The sequence below is a fragment of the Pinus tabuliformis genome, chromosome 1_2, assembly GCF_031772625.1.
Source record: "Pinus tabuliformis cultivar Carrire ecotype Pingquan chromosome 1_2, CPIR1, whole genome shotgun sequence".
NCBI classification, from domain to species: Eukaryota; Viridiplantae; Streptophyta; class Pinopsida; order Pinales; family Pinaceae; genus Pinus; species Pinus tabuliformis.
In genome coordinates, this window is record NC_142298.1 from 1,245,248,577 (window position 1) to 1,245,260,313 (window position 11,737).

Here is an 11,737-nt window from a genome sequence, read left to right on the forward strand (position 1 = left end):
GATACCCGTCTACCACGACGTGCCGATCACAATTCTTGTCATTCGACAACTACTATGTCTAGTACATGATGGGTATCTCTAGCTGGAGGAGCCGATTCCCATGATGGCCGATTTGATTCACTGGGTTTCTCAGCTACCCATCAAAGGACACAATCCCGCAGCCATTGCAAGAAAGAGCAGTGACTTGGGCCTTGTAGAAGCTATGAAAGCCAAATATAAGCTGGAGAAGAGGAAGCGAGGGTATGTAATAGTGAGCATCAAGGACTGAGGGGTGCACGTAGCCACCTAGCTGCTGGCCGGAAAGATCATGAGGAAATGTCACGTAGATGAGGTGCTAACATTTGTAATTGCATTGGTAGAGCAGTGTGTAGAAGGGGTCCAGTTTAATTGGGTGCAGTTTCTCTGCGATGAATTTTTGACAAATTGTAGGGAGGCCCAGGAGCAGGGTAAGACCTTCCACTAGGTGTGGTTGCTCTTATCCATCCTGTTGGTTGCAGGGGAGCTACTGGGGGACAGAAGAGGAACCTACCCGAAGCCATGAGGTACACCTTCCTCTCGGCGACAAAATATGCGACATGGGTTCACGAGATCAAGGTATTTTGGGTGTTCATGGAGGCAAGCATCTGAACATGGATCAATCTTATGGTGTGCTTGTCCCCAAAAATATATAACAGTTTGCAAAGTGTGCAGAGTTCAAGGCGAATATACATAATTTGTATATCTGGGCATGAAAGAATCTAACCTGAACATGGGTGAAACTTCCGTTCATTACAACAGACGATGCAATTTTCGATGTAATGGTGGCATGGTCTCCGAAATGGCGTGCTGCAGACTTAGCAGAACTAGAAAAGATTACAACATAGCAGCGGAAGAAGGAATCCAATCTATGCATCGTGAAGCTGGCAGAGAGAAAGCACCAAGAATAGGAAGTGGCCATGCAGCGGAAGGTGGTTGAGGCAGCAGTGACAACACAGATGACACAAACCATAACCGCGACCACTGAAGAGACTAAGGGAGGCAGGGAAATCTCCATGGAGTAGGACATACAAGGGGGACCTGAGATAGAGGAATGCACGGACCTTACACCAAAATCGACCCAACTCAAGAGGCTGCGCATCCAGGAGAAGGCCACCACATGGAAAAAGACAAAGGCAATGAAGACCTCTGAGGGAGACCTTCTTGATAGTGGGGAATCAATTCACGATGTCACTAAGGATGCTCTTGAAGAATTAATGACGAAACAGACAATTATTTTGGGGGCGTTCAGAGCACAGTCGTAGGAATTACAGGTGAGACACACAAGAATGATGACACCACACCTTGCAGAAGGTGCATCCGAAGCTGAACAGATGTTGCGAGCCTACACAGTGAACACTGTCAGTCCAGGGTAACTCCAGAATGAGCGGAAGAAAAACTGATATCTAATTTCATTAGAGAACTATTGATTATATACAAGAAGGAGATGGAACAGTTCATCTTCTTGATGACTGTTCACGTTCCAGTTCACCCATCCGTTGAGGATTAGGTGTCAACATTCCCCCCCTTAATCTTAAGGGATGTTGGTGAGTCCAAGCATCATTCTGAATCTTTCAAGCTTTTCTCTTCCAAGCGCTTTGGTGAAGATGTCTACAATTTGCTCGTTTGTGGAACAATGACGGAGATGGATTGTTTTGGCCTCAACATGATGTCGGATCAGATGATATTTAGTATTGATGTGCTTAGTACGATCATGGAACTTTGGGTTCTTGGCCAACTTTATTGCAGAGGTGTTATCAATCATGAGTGGAGTTGATTGTATTTTTTTTACCTGCAAATCTTCAAGAATTTTCCTGAGCCACACAATTTCTTTCGTTGCTTCAGCTACTGCCACGTATTCTGCTTCTGTTGTGGAATCTGCTGGTACTGATTGTTTGCGTGATCTCCAGGAGACAACTCCTGATCCAAGACTCATAGCATATCCTGAAGTAGATACCCCAGTTTCTTTGTCTCCATCGAAGTCTAAATCAGAGTATCCAATCAAGTTGAAGTCGTCCACCTGTGTATACTTGATTCCAAGGTCTTGAGTTCCCTTCAAGTACCTTAGAACTCTTTTTGCAGCAAACCAATGTCCCTCACAAGGCTTTTGCATAAACCTGGAGAGGATTCCAACAGCAAATGAAATGTCTGGTCTGGTAGTAGTGAGGTAGATGAGACTTCCTACAAGTTGTCTATACTTTGTTGCATCCTCAAATTCCTTTCCTTCAATAGATGTGAGCTTCAAGTTTTGTTCCATTGGAGTAGAAAGAGGATTGCACCCTGTCATGCCAAATCTGTTTAACAAATCTCCAATGTATTTCTTTTGAGAAAGAAATATGGATTTTGGATGTTGGGTTACTTCAATGCCAAGATAGTAATGAACATAGCCCAAATCAGTCATTTCAAAACTTTTTCCTAATTCTTTCTTTATGGATGCAATATAGCTTTCATTGTTCCCTGTCATTAAAAGATCATCTACATATACCACAAGATATACAACTGTTTTGCCAACTTTCTTGACAAATAAAGTTGCATCATCAAGATCAAAATGTTTGAAGTTGAGTTTCAGAAGATGCTCAGTTAGTTTTTCATACCAGGCTCATGGTGCTTGTTTGAGGCCATACAAGGACTTCACAAGTTTGCATACTTTGTGTTCATGTCCTTTCACAGCAAATCCTTCAGGCTGGGACATAAAAACATTCTCTTTTAGATCTCCATTCAAGAATGCAGTTTTTACATCCATTTGATGGACTTTCCAACCGTTCTGAGTAGCTAGTGCAAAGAGTGTCCGGATGGTGGCCCATTTTGCTGTGGGGCAAAAGTTTCCTCATAATCGACCCCTTCCTTCTGTGCAAAACCTTTTTCCACAAGCCTATCTTTGTGCTTGTCAAGTGAGCCATCAACTTTGTACTTGTTCTTGTAGACCCACTTGCAGCCAATTGGTTTGGTTCCAAATGGAGGATCAACCAGCTTCCAAGTGCCATTCTTTATGAGGGCATCATACTCCTTCTGCATCGCTTCTTTCCATTCATCATGAGAAGCAGCTTCTTTGAAGGAAGTTGGTTCAAAATCTGTAGACAAGTTCAATTCACAATCATAAGTAACATCCATATCAACAGGTGAATTAGAGTTATCTACATCACCTCCATCTTGTCGGTTTGTATTTTTGGTTCCTGTTTTTCCAATTTCATCAGGATGAACACTTTCAAGTGTCTTTGTCAGCCACTTTGGGGGACCTTTCTGAGATGGTCCAGGCTGCTCTGTTGATTGAGTTGGGACTGAATCAAGATTAAGTCTCCCAATTCTATCAATTACATCACTTAAAGCATCATCCGTTGTTGGAGTGTCATGCAGGGGAGATTGTTCTTCAGAAGAAGAAGATTCCACATGTTGATCTAGTATAGGAATCCCCCCTTCAAGATGTGGAATCTGATTATCAAACTCTTGAAATGATTTCGGTTTTGTGAATCTATCCAAGCGATCAAGTTGCCGCTCAACAACACTGTCAGATTTGGATGATTCAAGAAAAATGACATCTCTAGATATAACAAACTTTTTATTTACTTCATCATAGAGACGGTATGCTTTAGAGGTGTTTGAATACCCCAGGAAGATACACTTACGACTTCTAGCACCAAGTTTGTTTCTATGTGCCTTTGGTATTAAATCATAACAGGTGGAACCAAAAATCCTGAGATGTTTTACCGAAGGAACATGTCCATACCACAATTCATAAGGAGTCTTGTTTCTTATAGCACTAGATGGACATCTATTCTTTATATATGCAGCACATAGAACAGCATCAGCCCAAAACATTGTCTTTACATTTTTGAAGAAAAGCATGGATCGTACCATATTCAAGATTGTTCTATTCATTCTTTCTGCTACACCATTCTGTTGAGGATTATAAGGCACAGTTATTTGATGTTTAATCCCATGTTGGCGAAGATAGTGTTCAAATTCATTTGATGTATATTCTTTTCCATTATCAGTGCGAATAGACCCAATATGAGATTGTGCATCATTTTCAATCCATTTATGAAAATTCTTGAATGTTTGAAAAGCATCATATTTGTTCTTCAATAAATAAACCCAACACATTCTGGTGTAATCATCAATAAATGTCATGATATATTTATTTCCATTTGCAGAAGGAACAGGCATTGGACCACATAAATCTGAATGAATGAATTCAAGCTTCCTATGTGCTCTTGAATGTGAATCATGAAAAGACTGTTTGCTATGCTTTCCTAGAATGCAAGCATCACATTGCTTATGTTTTCTAGGAATTGTAGGCAAACCAGCAACACCATTTTTCTTCAACAAGCAGAAACTATCATAGTTTAAATGTCCAAATCTAGCATGCCATAATAAACTTGATGGAAGTGTACCTTCTTCATGATGAGAAATATATGAGAAATGTTGTGCATGAGGAGAGGTTCCTTGCAGTTTAAGAAGTCTTTCTTCTTCTATACCCCTCATGACAAGTGAGTGGTCAGATGCCTTTCTTACCTCAAGCTTTCCATCAAACATATGAATGGAGTGACCTTGCTGGCGGATGTGGACCAAGGACAGCAAGTTTCTCTTGAGCTGTGGGAGATATAGAACATGATCCAGAAGAAAGTCTGGAAGACCAGGCAGTTTAAGCCTGATTGTGCCAAGCCCTGATGGCTTGATTTTTGACTGATCTGCAAAGTATACTGCTCCATCAACATTGTCAGTGAAATCTTCAAAAAAATCTTTCCTATGAATATGACAGGTTGCTCCTGAATCAAGCAACCAATCATTTTTCAAAGAAGCAAGTGAAGCATTAAACAAATCTTCATTTACTCCAATGTTGCATTGTGCCTCAATATAGTGAGCAGATTCAGGTGCTTTACCTTTGTCTGTGTCATCAGTTTTACCTTTCTGCTAATTTCTTCTCTGCTCAATTTTGTCCCATGGTAGCTTGCATGTAGAAGCATCATGTGATCCATTTCGTTTGCAGCGAATGCAATGCAGATCTGCCTTTTCTGCTTGAAAATGTCTGCCCCCCCTGCCTCTGAAGTATCTTCCTCTTCCTCTTCGTCCACCTCTTCCTCTTGTAGAATCTTGAGCAGGATGCTTTTCTTTATGAGCAAGGCAAACAGTCTCTTCAGAAGATTCAGGGACTGTTTTCTTTCCAAACGCTTTCTCTCTTTCAGCAAACTTTTTCACAAGAGAGTCAAAGGTTATATCTTTAAGATTTCCATTTGCTTGCAATGACTCAAGATAATTGGAGTAGGTAGGATAGGGTGCTTTGAGAAAGGCAATAAGAGAGATATCCAGATCAAACTTAGTGGATTTAATATCATGCATTATAGACTTTATTTCAGATGCAAGAGCAAGAGGATCATTATTTTTCAGTTCAAGAGTGAAGAGTTTAATCATGAGTTGAACAACTTCAAGTGCAGAATGTGTATCATAGAGTTCTTTCAGCTTTTGTAAAGCTTCAAAGGCAGTGGAATAGGATGAAATATGACGACTTACTTCTTCATTTACAGATGCTGCGATCAATGCATAGGCTTTGCTGTTCTTGTTTTCCCAAATGACAAGTTCTTTATCTGATGTAGGCTGCACAGGGTCTTTGTCTTCTTCTCCGACACACACTCCTTTCCACAACTCATTGTAGATGAGGGTGTGTTTTAGCATCCGAGACCATTCAGAATAGTTCTCCTTGCCAGTGAGAACTATTCCGACCATAGAGATGATTGAATGCATTTTGTAAAAAATTACTTCTGCTAAAAAAAATCCTTACTTTACAACCTTTAAATCCCTCTAATATTTGCTAAAAGCATCAGCATTTCATTATACATATCACTGGGACTACAAGCACCTTAACTTTCCTTTAAGAATCAATACAGCCATTACCTAGATTAAAAAATATATCAAGTGATGTGCTTAGAAGAATGCATTGGACATCTAGATGTTCTGACCTTTCCTTGGAAGATGAATCATATTACAAACTAATTACCGCATGGGCTAATATGGGAATAGTATCGAAGTTGTGCAGGATCCGCGCACTTCGTTCAATCAGGTAAAGTGGGTCAGATAACTTCGAAACACGGATTAACGTCTTGTATATGCTTGTCTAAGTATCACCCAGGCTTTCGACTCTTGGCTGCCGGTTCTGTTGTCTTCACCTTCAACCTTTATAGTGCAAATATATCAATGTCAAACTTTTAAGGATACAAAAAAATGAGGCGGAGAAGTTTGAAAAATGGCGTAGTCCCAAAGGATTAACCCGGCTTTGAGTTCATTTCCTATTGACTGTCACGGTAATAAGACTCATGGTTTCTGCAGTCAATAGATTGCCCAGTTCGATCCTTCCCAAAATTTAAAGTTCATTTCCTATTGACTGTCACGGTAATAAGACTCACGGTTTTTGCAGTCAATAGATTGCCCATACAAAATCATCGATTGTCTCCGCTATTTTCCTGCTTCGAACTTTTAGTTATTTCATGTATTTTGACATTTGTAAAATAGCGTTTCTTCGACTTCAAAATTTCCTAATTTGTGTTCCTTTCACTCTAAATATTCAATATATTTTGCGTTCCTTGGGTCGAAAACGGAAGCAAACGACAAATAACTCACCAAAAGGGATACATTACGCTTTCAGACATCTCGCATTAATAAAACTTGACATTAACAGGCCAATATCCTTCACCGGGTCCAATTCTATAATCTGCAACTGAGAACAACGAGCTGCAAGTCGGCGTTTCTTCGCCCTTCGTAGAAAAAACTCCCAAGAAACAGTAGCAAGACCTGGTCAATTGTAACGGGGGTATTGAATGGAAAAACGGAATTTCACACAGTCTTCGATGCGCAGAGAATGAAACGTTCAGGCAGGGCCAGACAACCGTTCAGGCAGGTAATCAATGCCCAGAGAGAATCAATGTCAGACCATGTTAGGCCAGGCAGAGGCAGAGCAGCGCAGGACAGAGCAACGCAGTGCTCAGGGCAGAGGCAGGAGTTACAACTAATTTTAGATCCTGGGACCTGTGCTCTGATACCATGTCAGGCTAGGGTAACTCCAGAATGAGCGGAAGAAAAACTGATATCTAATTTCATTAGAGAACTATTGATTATATACAAGAAGGAGACGGAACAGTTCATCTTCTTGATGACTGTTCACGTTCCAGTTCACCCATCCGTTGAGGATTAGGTGTCAACAAACACCTTGGTGCCACTAGAAGGCGCAGTCTTAGCAGAAGCCGAGGGTGACATGAGGGGCTGGGGGTTTAAATTAACTACCCTTCCCAAAGAAACCCTATACCAACTTCAAGATGGGATAACTGCTGAGCTTCACACTAGGGAGGGCCACACCCTCCATGTCTTGAGCAAGCAAAAGTCAAATCTAGAACAGCTAAGCCTGTAACGCAACAACTTGGTCGCACAAAACTAGGGATTAAAACAAGCCGTGGAGGAGGCATGTAGCAGCATACCAGAGTTGGCCATGCCGGTGGCACTCCCCACTGTGGAGAGAATTCACCACTTAGCAGCTATAGTCCGAAAAACCCAGGAGGAGGCTGCGAAGGTTCAGTTGGAGTTGAACTTGCAGATTGCAGAGTTGAGGCTGAAGGCGTAGCCCTCTACACCCCCGAAAGTCAGAGAGAAGCACCACTGTGCCATTCAATCAGGGATGGAAGTGATAGATCACACTGTATAGGACTGCATGGGATTGTTGGATCAGTCCCTCATTACACTCACTTCACCGCAGGAAGACCCAATGCTACAAAAATTAGAGACAAAAAAGCGAGGGTTGCAGTAGGCCTACAATACTGTCCAGGGGACCGCATAGATGGTCGCCCTCACTCAGTGATTGGCCAAGATGATGGAGGCTCAGGCTTTGAAGGAACATGTGGATACCGCACGCTAGAGAGAAGCAGGGCTTAAAGCATGCATCCAACCTTGGCTCGAGGAAGCATTCAGGGTCACCACCACAATCGAGGGGAAGCTGGCCTAGATGCAGGATACATATGCGGTAAGGCAAGAGGGTGCATTTGACAACCATGCATCAGAAAGTCATGCACAATTGATACAGCGAACAATGGAGGAATGTGTGGCAGATGGCAGCAAAGCACAAAAGTTGTTGGATGGTCTCCGAGCGAAGATGACTGCACTAGCCAAGTGACTCAAGACGAATCATGATGATTGTGTTGGGGGCTTGTTGGGCAGTGGATCCCCTATAGTGGATTTTTGGGGCTTAGAGACGATTTTTGGGTCAATGTAATGTAAATACCCTACAAAATGTTGGCACGGAGTGCAAGATTCTAGGGTAGTCCTCCCTAGAATATTGTAATTTAATATAGAATGTGTCGGCCTACCCATGGTCCGCGGACCATGGGAACGTATAAATAGAGAAGGGCTCTATGTGTATAAGTTGGTTTTTGCTAGTTTTGATCTTAAGTGTTATGGGTTTTTCAATACGATATTCGCTCTGAGTCTGTAAGTCCAAGTCATGGTTGGTAGTAGTAAGAGTAGGCTCTGCAGCTGTGTGCGCAGAGGCCTGGTAGATTTCACAGCTGTGTGCGCGGACCCCTCCAGCTAAGTGTGGAGGCGAAGTTGGGATTGTAATTGAACAGAGGTTCAATAAAAGATATGTGATTCTAAAATATTGTGCATATGCTCATAGATCTGTGTGTTTATAATTCTATTATGATTTTATTCATCTCTTTATAGTTTATTTTTGCACGCACTTGGTACGAATATTGAATGATTGATAAAGATGCCTGGGCCCACAAAATTAAGTTAGATCTATAATAATAACATACTAAGGGTAAGGGATCTAGACAACACCTCTTCACGCTCAGTATAAGAGCGACGCGAAGGTCGGATAGCTGCGCATAACAATACAAGTGTGCAAGATTGGTTTGCGAACTTCCCATATCTCATCAAGACATCCCTAGGGTGCAGAAACATGGTTCCAGCACCCTCCCATACTACCTCGGGTGAGACCTCAGTCCATGCTCCGCGGACTGTTGCAAAAAGGGTCGATAGTGCGGGATTTGTTTGGCTAAATCACTTCTGAACCTAGGTTAGGCCCCAACAAGCCAACATTTTGGTACAACTACCAATCTCCCACCTAATGATTGATGTTTAGATGAAGGAATCTCGTAATTACAGGACTGATTCTTGGTGGAGGGGTTCCAGTGAGCATGGTCATCATAGGGTGGACAAAGGAATCAACGAACTCATTGTATGAATAAGGGGAGGGATGTTGATGAATCAATGGGGTCCAGAAGATAACTGATCTTGGTTGGCCCTTGGTGTCAAGCTTCTGGAGAGTAAAGGGGAACTTATCTGCTTGGTAGTATAGAAAAAGTTGATACAAAACATTGGAGTACTTAAAAACTCTCTCATTACTCATTCTAAGGAACTATTCATGTATCCTATCAGCTATGAACTGAGCATAGTTGTATATGACAGTAGGAGGTTGTCCTAGAGTGTTTATAGACATCAAGGCTAAAATAATCTCATCAATATATTCACTAGTGGTATAACCGAGGATTCTAGATATCATATCCACAATACTTCTGCCCCATGGAGAAAATAAAGTTGCCACATATGGAGCGGTTCCTTGAGGGTATACTCTTCTTATACAATGAAGGTTTGGATTATTTGGGCCAATATTGCAAGGCTGAGTTTAGGATATAAGTCCAACATGTCTCCAATGGAGATAGGAGTCAAGTTTTAGCCAAGCTAGAGTTGTAGCATCTCGTTTATTGACTCAACAGTGATGGTGAAAACTATGGTTTGGTTAGGGGACGTCACTGCTCTTTGACTGGGGATATAATTTGCATGGAAGTAATGGACAATCTATGGGAAAATGTGAACTCTGGGGAACTGGTACTTAGGAAAATTGGAGTCCCACAGTCCAATTTCATCAGCCTGGTTCTAGTGTTTATCCCTACTTTGGCAGTATAATTTGAGGGGGGATTCATGGACAGTGGTGTCCTTTATTTGGAAATCCTTATCAGCCAAGGGGAGGTGGTCTAGGTCCAGATGAGGAGTAGAAATAGGTCTAACATCCATGGAAATTGGGGTGGCCATTATCAGTTCTTGTGGATTTGAGAATGGGGGTGGTATTTTACAGTGTTTCTTATGGCAATGGTGTTTAACACAGAGTGGGTTTAAGTTGCTAGAGTTTCTTTAATTAATTTTCTACCTTAACTAAGAAAAATCAATAACTGGTTTTGAAATTAATAGGGTTTTCCAGTGAATTATTGCTTCAATACCTAGAACTTAGGAGAACTGGCTCTGAACAGGGTGACTGGCAACTGCTAATGGTCGAAAAGGCTCTGAGTAGGCTGGAAAGAAAACTGGGTGCTCTGTGGCGTCTTTAGGGTGCAATTCAATGTAAGTTGACAACTTTAACATTTGTAGGTGCATGCATAGAGGTTTACAGTTGAAAAAACGATAAAAACAAATGATTTGGGGTTTTTTGGCTTTATGCACAAAAGTCAATTTTGGCTGGTATGGTTGAACAGTGGTCATTTTGTCGTGTAGCGGGGTGAATAGTAACTATTTTGTCATGCAGTGGGCAGGTGGTAAGTGGTTTCCATTGCACCGCTTTTGGGTGCTGAGTGGTATTGCGGGGAGGCCACCTGATTCCATACATTGAATGACACGTAGCATCGGGGGCCCGGTAGAAAACAACTTTCTCGAGCGGGTATTTCTCGAATGTCGGGTCCACCTGATATGGATAAGGGCCGTTGGATTTGAAGGAAGACAATTGCATGGTGATCGGGCTGGGAAACTGCACAGAGGCTAACGGGGGGGGCGGTGGGCGATTAAGTGCAGTAGTATCGGGTTAATAATGGATTAAGGTGGGATTATGCCGTCAGGGTGATTAATGAAGGGTTTAATTGGGGTTAACGAATGAGGGTAGGATTTTTTAATAGTTTTGAGGGATAAGGGGTAGTGATATGGTTTATATTTAAACTAAGTAGTGGGATTATTTTATATATAGGAGTTATATATATACGAGAAAATGGGTTTTTATCTAGATTTAGTAAATAAAATTAGTAATTAACATGAATGGACGGAAATGGAACACAATACACTAAGAAAATGCTTTTCCATGATTTAAATGCTTCTCTCCTACTAACATCAATACTTAGGGTAATGTGTTTTTTGTGGGTTTTTGATATAAAAATGATTTATGTGGGGGGGGGGGGGGGTAAATACTTTTCCTAGGTAAAAGTATTTTAACCTTAGGAAAAGAGTATTATTAGGGAAAATGAATGAACTGAAGGGGGAATGACCTTTTGTAGGGGGGATATGGTACTTGTAATCCCTAAATCAGTGAGTTGAGGGTCTGGTCCCTCCAAAAGTCAGAGAAATGTTCTAAGCCTCTTTGACCTGGGGTTTTCAAGTACTTAGAACTTTATAATGGGAAATTAGTAAAGAAAAGGGGTAAAATGAATGGGGGAAGTTAATTAACTGACTTTGTAGATCATTTGCATACTTGATTGTTCATTGATATCTAGAACTTTTATGATGTGAATGATAAATATGCTTTTGTTTAATCAATCATCATACTTCTACAACCTTTCTTCTACTTATCCATCTACTCATCCTACAATTTTCACTTCTCTTTATTAGGGTACATTTGAGGTAGCAAACCCTTTTCAAACATTTTTCTTTCTCTTTACAATAGTAAACTAACTAAATATAATTTTATTACATCCAAGGGCTCAGA